We start from the raw sequence: 7,229 nt of genomic DNA on the forward strand, positions 1-7,229 counted from the left end.
CGGGGTGCGGGCCCGGCGTGGCCCGGTTTGGCCCGGGGCGGGCCGGATCTGGGCCCCGGGCGGCGGCGGCAATGTGGGCGCGGGGAGGGTGACGTGGCGCGATCTGATAGGCTGCGGGCGGCGCCCTGCTTTTTCTCCGGCCAGACCGGACACATCCGGCGGCAGAGAGGGAGCGGAGCTAGGGTTGGACTGCGAAAAATTTGGAAGGGAAGGTGTTTATATAGGTAGAGGGAGGTAGGGATGTCCAAATGAGGTGCGGTTTTCGGCCATGCAATCGTGATCGAACGGCCGAGATGATGGAGGGGGTTTGGATGGGTTATTGGGCCACTTGGAGGGGTGTTGGGCTGCAACACACATGAGGCCTTTGCGGTTCCCCGGTTAACCGTTGGAGTATCAAACGGACTCCAAATGGCACGAAACTTGACATGCGGTCTACCGGTGGTGTACCAAGGCCTCTTGGCAAATCTCGGCCCATTCCGAGAAAGTTTAACACCCGCTCATGAAAAGAGGCAAAAGGGGGTGCCGGAGGACGTAGGAGTGTCGGAATGCAAAACGGACAACGGGGAAAATGCTCGGATGCATGAGACGAACACGTATGCAAATGAGATGCACATGATGACATGATATGAAATTCATGACATGAACAAAATGCAAAACGAAGACAAACCCAACCACAAAGGGAAATCATAACTTAAAGCCGGAAATGGCAAGAGTTGTAGTACAAATATGGTAAGTTACATCAGGGGTGTTACAAAACTGTTGAGCCTCCTTGGCTCATCAGTCGCGGCACCTCACCAGCTTCGGGGACTACTGACAGAGTAACGGGCCACGGGTAACCTAACCCGAGCCCCACAACCTTTCAAGACATCGGGGCCGGCTGTGCCCCTCAAGACGTCAAGATAGAGCTCCGCCTTCTGGCGGCCGGCTGGCCGAGCGGCCGGCTGGCCGAGCGGCCGACTCTCGAAAGGCGGCCATGCTCGAGAAGGCGGCTCCAAGACAGGACGACTCCTAGCAGACGTCTCCAGAGAGGCCGGCTCCTAGCAGTCGGCCCATGGCGCCCTCAAAGTCTGCGCCCCCCATTAAGAAAACAAGACAGGGTGTGGCTGCAGTGTAGCCCATCCCCCCATATCCAGGGTCGGGCATGGCCACAATGCTCCGTAAAGGTGGAGATCTCCGCCCGACACAGCACTGTTGCCACTCCGCCCCTAACATCATTCCTGAGAGGCGAAGCCCTGTTCCCACGACCGCTTGTCGGTACGGCCCGAGGACGATGGGCCCTTCCGGTCAGCGAGAGCCCGAAAGACGGCGGGTGCCTCACCAGTCGGACTCGAGGGAGGCCGGCTCCCAGCAGTCGGCCTGTTCCTTCCTCGGGGCCCCATGCACCATTAATCAGATAAGATGCGGGGTGGCTACAGTGATCTCCCACCGGGCGGTGGGACTGTAGCCACGCTCCCCTGACCAAGCAAGCATCATTAGCATCACGGCAATAGTAATCCGCAGCCGGCAAGACCCGTGAGCGGCGGAGGCGGCCTGTCGGCTCCGTACCAGACTAGCCGGCAGGGCCCACCAGGCGGCGGGCCCCAGTAGTCGGCGGAGAAGCCGGCGACCAGAGAGACTGACAGCCGGGTCCCACACCCGACCAGATTACCATTGTACCCCTGGGTGTAGGCCTATATAAACCCCCAGGGCACCCATGCAAAGGGTTGGAACCTGTTAGAATTAGACTAACACATAGGGAAAGAGGAAAGCAGTCCTTGCCTTCTTATACCTCTAGCATACAGCTCGAGGAGCACGATTGTACTCACTAGTTCCTTAGTGACCATGCGGAGACCCCGCAGAGCAGGACTAGGGGTGTTATCTCCTAGGAGAGCCCCGAACCTGGGTAAAGTATGCCGGTGTTCGTGTCTACGCCTTATCCCGCTTCCAGGCACCGGCGACGTTCTACTCGCTCCCACCATGATAAGCCATACATTGGCATATGTCGCACCCAACCCCTGACAAAGAGCAAGCCTTTAACTAACGCTATCGATCCCCTCTTAATAGTGCGGGATCCTATACTCAAGAAACCAAATATGAAATCAATTTTTATGCTTCATCCTTGAGTAAAATCACTTTTGAAGGAAATATGCCCTAGAGGCAATAATAAAGTTATTATTTATTTCCTTATATCATGATAAATGTTTATTATTCATGCTAGAATTGTATTAACCGGAAACATAATACATGTGTGAATACATAGACAAACAGAGTGTCACTAGTATGCCTCTACTTGACTAGCTCGTTAATCGAAGATGGTTATGTTTCCTAACCATAAACAAAAGAGTTGTTATTTGATTAACGGGATCACATCATTAGGAGAATGATGTGATTGACATGACCCATTCCATTAGCTTAGCACCCGATCATTTAGTATGTTGCTATTGCTTTCTTCATGACTTATACATGTTCCTATGACTATGAGATTATGCAACTCCCGTTTGCCAGAGGAACACTTTGTGTGCTACCAAACGTCACAACGTAATTGGGTGATTATAAAGGAGCTCTACAGGTGTCTCCAAAGGTACATGTTGGGTTGGCGCATTTCGAGATTAGGATTTGTCACTCCGATTGTCGGAGAGGTATCTCTGGGCCCTCTCGGTAATGCACATCACATAAGCTTTGCAAGCATTGCAACTAATGAGTTAGTTGTGAGATGATGTATTACGGAACGAGTAAAGAGACTTGCCAGTAACGAGATTGAACTAGGTGTTAAGATACCGACGATTGAATCTCAGGCAAGTAACATACCGATGACAAAGGGAACAACGTATGTTGTTATGCGGTCTGACCGATAAAGATCTTCGTAGAATATGTGGGAGCCAATATGAGCATCCAGGTTCCGCTATTGGTTATTGACTGGAGATGTGTCTCGGTCATGTCTACATTGTTCTCGAACCCATAGGGTCCGCATGCTTAAGGTTTCAATGACAGTTATATTATGAGTTTATGAGTTTTGATGTACCGAAGGAGTTCGGAGTCCCGGATGAGATCGGGGACATGACGAGGAGTCTCGAAATGGTCGAGACGTAAAGATCGATATATTGGACGACTATATTCGGACATCAGAAAGGTTCTGAGTGATTCGGGTATTTTTCGGAGTACCGGAGAGTTATGGGAATACGTATTGGGCCTTATTGGGCCATACGGGAAAGAAGAAAAAGGGCCTCAAGAGTGGCCGCACCCCTCCCCTTGGTCTGGTCCGAATTGGACTAGGGAAGGGGGCGCCCCCTTCCTTCCTTCTCCTTTTCCCTTCCTCTTTTCCTATTTCATATGGGAGGTGGAATCCTACTAGGACTAGGGAGTCCTAGTACGACTCCACACTTGGCGCGCCCCCTCCTAGGGCCGGACTCCTCCTCCCTTGCTCCTTTATATACGGGGGCAGGGGGGCACCTCTAAAAACAAGTTGATCCACGTGATCATATTCTTAGCCGTGTGCGGTGCCCCCTTCCACCATAGTCCTCGATAATATTGTAGCGGTGCTTAGGCGAAGCCTTGCGACCGTAGTGCATCAAGATCGTCACCACGCCCTCGTGCTGACGGAACTCTTCCCCGACACTTTGCTGGATCGGAGTCCGGGGATCGTCATCGAGCTGAACGTGTGCTAGAACTCGGAGGTGCCGTAGTTTCGGTGCTTGATCGGTCGGGCCGTGGAGACGTACGACTACATCAACCGCGTTGTGCTAACGCTTCCGCTGTCGGTCCCCTCTCGTTGATATGCATCACCATGATCTTGCGTGTGCGTAGGAAATTTTTTGAAATTACTACGTTCCCCAACAGTGGCATCCGAGCCTAGGTTTTATGTGTTGATGTTATATGCACGAGTAGAACACAAGTGAGTTGTGGGCGATATAAGTCATACTGCTTACCAGCATGTCATACTTTGGTTCGGCGGTATTGTTGGACGAAGCGGCCCGGACCGACATTACGAGTACGCTTACGCAAGACCGGTTCTCCCGACGTGCTTTGCACAAAGGTGGCTAGCGGGTGACAGTTTCTCCAACTTTAGTTGAACCGAGTGTGGCTACGCCCGGTCCTTGCGAAGGTTAAAACAACACCAACTTGACAAACTATCATTGTGGTTTTGATGCGTAGGTAAGATTGGTTCTTGCTTAAGCCCGTAGCAGCCACGTAAAACTTGCAACAACAAAGTAGAGGACGTCTAACTTGTTTTTGCAGGGCATGTTGTGATGTGATATGGTCAAGACATGATGCTAAATTTTATTGTATGAGATGATCATGTTTTGTAACCGAGTTATCGGCAACTGGCAGGAGCCATATGGTTGTCGCTTTATTGTATGCAATGCAATCCCGCTGTAATGCTTTACTTTATCACTAAGCGGTAGCGATAGTCGTGGAAGCATAAAATTGGTGAGACAACAACGATGCTACGATAGGTGATCAAGGTGTCGCGCCGGTGACGATGGTGATCACGACGGTGCTTCGAAGATGGAGATCACAAGCACAAGATGATGATGGCCATATCATATCACTTATATTGATTGCATGTGATGTTTATCTTTTATGCATCTTATCTTGCTTTGATTGACGGTAGCATTTTAAGATGATCTCTCACTAATTATAAAGAAGTGTTCTCCCTGAGTATGCACCGTTGCGAAGGTTCTTCGTGCTGAGACACCACGTGATGATCGGGTGTGATAGGCTCTACGTTCAAATACAACGGGCGCAAAACAGTTGCACACGCGGAATACTCAGGTTATACTTGACGAGCCAAGCATATACAGATATGGCCTCGGAACACGGAGACCGAAAGGTCGAGTGTGAATCATATAGTAGATATGATCAACATAGTGATGTTCACCAATGAAACTACTCCATCTCACGTGATGATCGGACATGGTTTAATTGATTTGGATCACGTGATCACTTAGAGGATTAGAGGGATGTCTATCTAAGTGGGAGTTCTTAAGTAATATGATTAATTGAACCTAAATTTATCATGAACTTATTACCTGATAGTATCTTGCTTATTCATGTTTGATTGTAGATAGATGGCCCGTGCTGTTGTTCCGTTGAATTTTAATGTGTTCCTTGAGAAAGCAAAGTTGAAAGATGATGGTAGCAATTACACGGACTGGGTCCATAACTTGAGGATTATCCTCATTGTTGCACAGAAGAATTACGTTCTGGAAGCACCGCTGGGTGCCAGGCCTGCTGCTGGAGCAAGACCAGATGTTATGAACGTCTGGCAGAGCAAAGCTGATGACTACTCGATAGTTCAGTGTGCCATGCTTTACGGCTTAGAATCGGGACTTCAACGACGTTTTGAACATCATGGAGCATATGAGATGTTCCAAGAGTTGAAGTTAATATTTCAAGCAAATGCCCGGATTGAGAGATATGAAGTCTCCAATAAGTTCTATAGCTGCAAGATGGAGGAGAACAGTTCTGTCAGTGAGCATATACTCAAAATGTCTGGGTATAATAATCACTTGATTCAATTGGGAGTTAATCTTCCAGATGATTGCGTCATCGATAGAATTCTCCAATCACTGCCACCAAGCTATAAGAGCTTCGTGATGAACTATAATATGCAAGGGATGAATAAGACTATTCCCGAGCTCTTCGCAATGCTGAAAGCTGCGGAGGTAGAAATCAAGAAGGAGCATCAAGTGTTGATGGTCAACAAGACCACTAGTTTCAAGAAAAAGGGCAAAGGGAAGAAGAAGGGGAACTTCAGAAAGAACAGCAAGCAAGTTGCTGCTCAAGAGAAGAAACCCAAACCTGGACCTAAGCCTGAAACTGAGTGCTTCTACTGCAAGCAGACTGGTCACTGGAAGCGGAACTGCCTCAAGTATTTGGCGGATAAGAAGGATGGCAAGGTGAACAAAGGTATATGTGATATACATGTTATTGATGTGTACCTTACTAATGCTCGCAGTAGCACCTGGGTATTTGATACTAGTTCTGTTGCTAATATTTGCAACTCGAAACAGGGACTACGGATTAAGCGAAGATTGGCTAAGGATGAGGTGACGATGCACGTGGGAAATGGTTCCAAAGTCGATGTGATCGCAGTCGGCACGCTACCTCTACATCTACCTTCGGGATTAATATTAGACCTAAATAATTGTTATTTGGTGCCAGCGTTAAGCATGAAAATTATATCTGGATCTTGTTTGATGCGAGACGGTTATTCATTTAAATCAGAGAATAATGGTTGTTCTATTTACATGAGTAATATCTTTTATGGTCATGCACCCTTAAAGAGTGGTCTATTCTTATTAAATCTCGATAGTAGTGACACACATATTCATAGTGTTGAAACCAAAAGATGCAGAGTAGATAATGATAGTGCAACTTATTTGTGGCACTGTCGTTTAGGTCATATCGGTATAAAGCACATGAAGAAACTCCATACTGATGGGCTTTTGGAACCACTTGATTATGAATCACTTGGTACTTGCGAACCGTGCCTTATGGGTAAGATGACAAAAACACCATTCTCCGGTACTATGGAGAGAGCAAAAGATTTGTTAGAAATCATACATACAGATGTATGTGGTCCGATGAATGTTGAGGCTCGCGGCAGGTATCGTTATTTTCTGACCTTCACAGATGATTTGAGCAGATATGGGTATATCTACTTGATGAAACACAAGTCTGAAACATTTGAAAAGTTCAAAGAATTTCAGAGTGAAGTGGAGAATCATCGTAACAAAAATAAAAAGTTTCTATGATATGATCGCAGAAGTAAAATATTTGAGTTACGAGTTTGGCCCTTCAGTTAAAAACAATGTGAAATAGTTTCACTACTCACGCCACCTGGAACACCACAGCATAATGGTGTGTCCGAACGTCATAACCGTACTTTATTAGATATGGTGCGAACTATGATGTCTCTTACCAATCTACCACTATCGTTTTGGGGTTATGCATTAAAGACAGCTGCATTCACGTTTAAAAGGGCACCATCTAAGTCCGTTGAGACGACACAATCTGAACTGTGGTTTGGCAAGAAACCAATGTTGTCGTTTCTTAAAGTTTGGGATTGTGATGCTTATATAAAAAATTTCATCCTGATAAGCTCAAACCCAAATCGGAGAAATATGTCTTCATAGGATACCCAAAGGAGACTATTGGGTACACCTTCTATCACAGATCCGAAGGCAAGACATTCGTTGCTAAGAATGGATCCTTTCTAGAGAAGGAGTTTCTCTTGAAAGAAGTGA

This window comes from Triticum aestivum, chromosome 2A (assembly GCF_018294505.1).
Source record: "Triticum aestivum cultivar Chinese Spring chromosome 2A, IWGSC CS RefSeq v2.1, whole genome shotgun sequence".
Lineage (NCBI taxonomy): Eukaryota > Viridiplantae > Streptophyta > Magnoliopsida > Poales > Poaceae > Triticum > Triticum aestivum.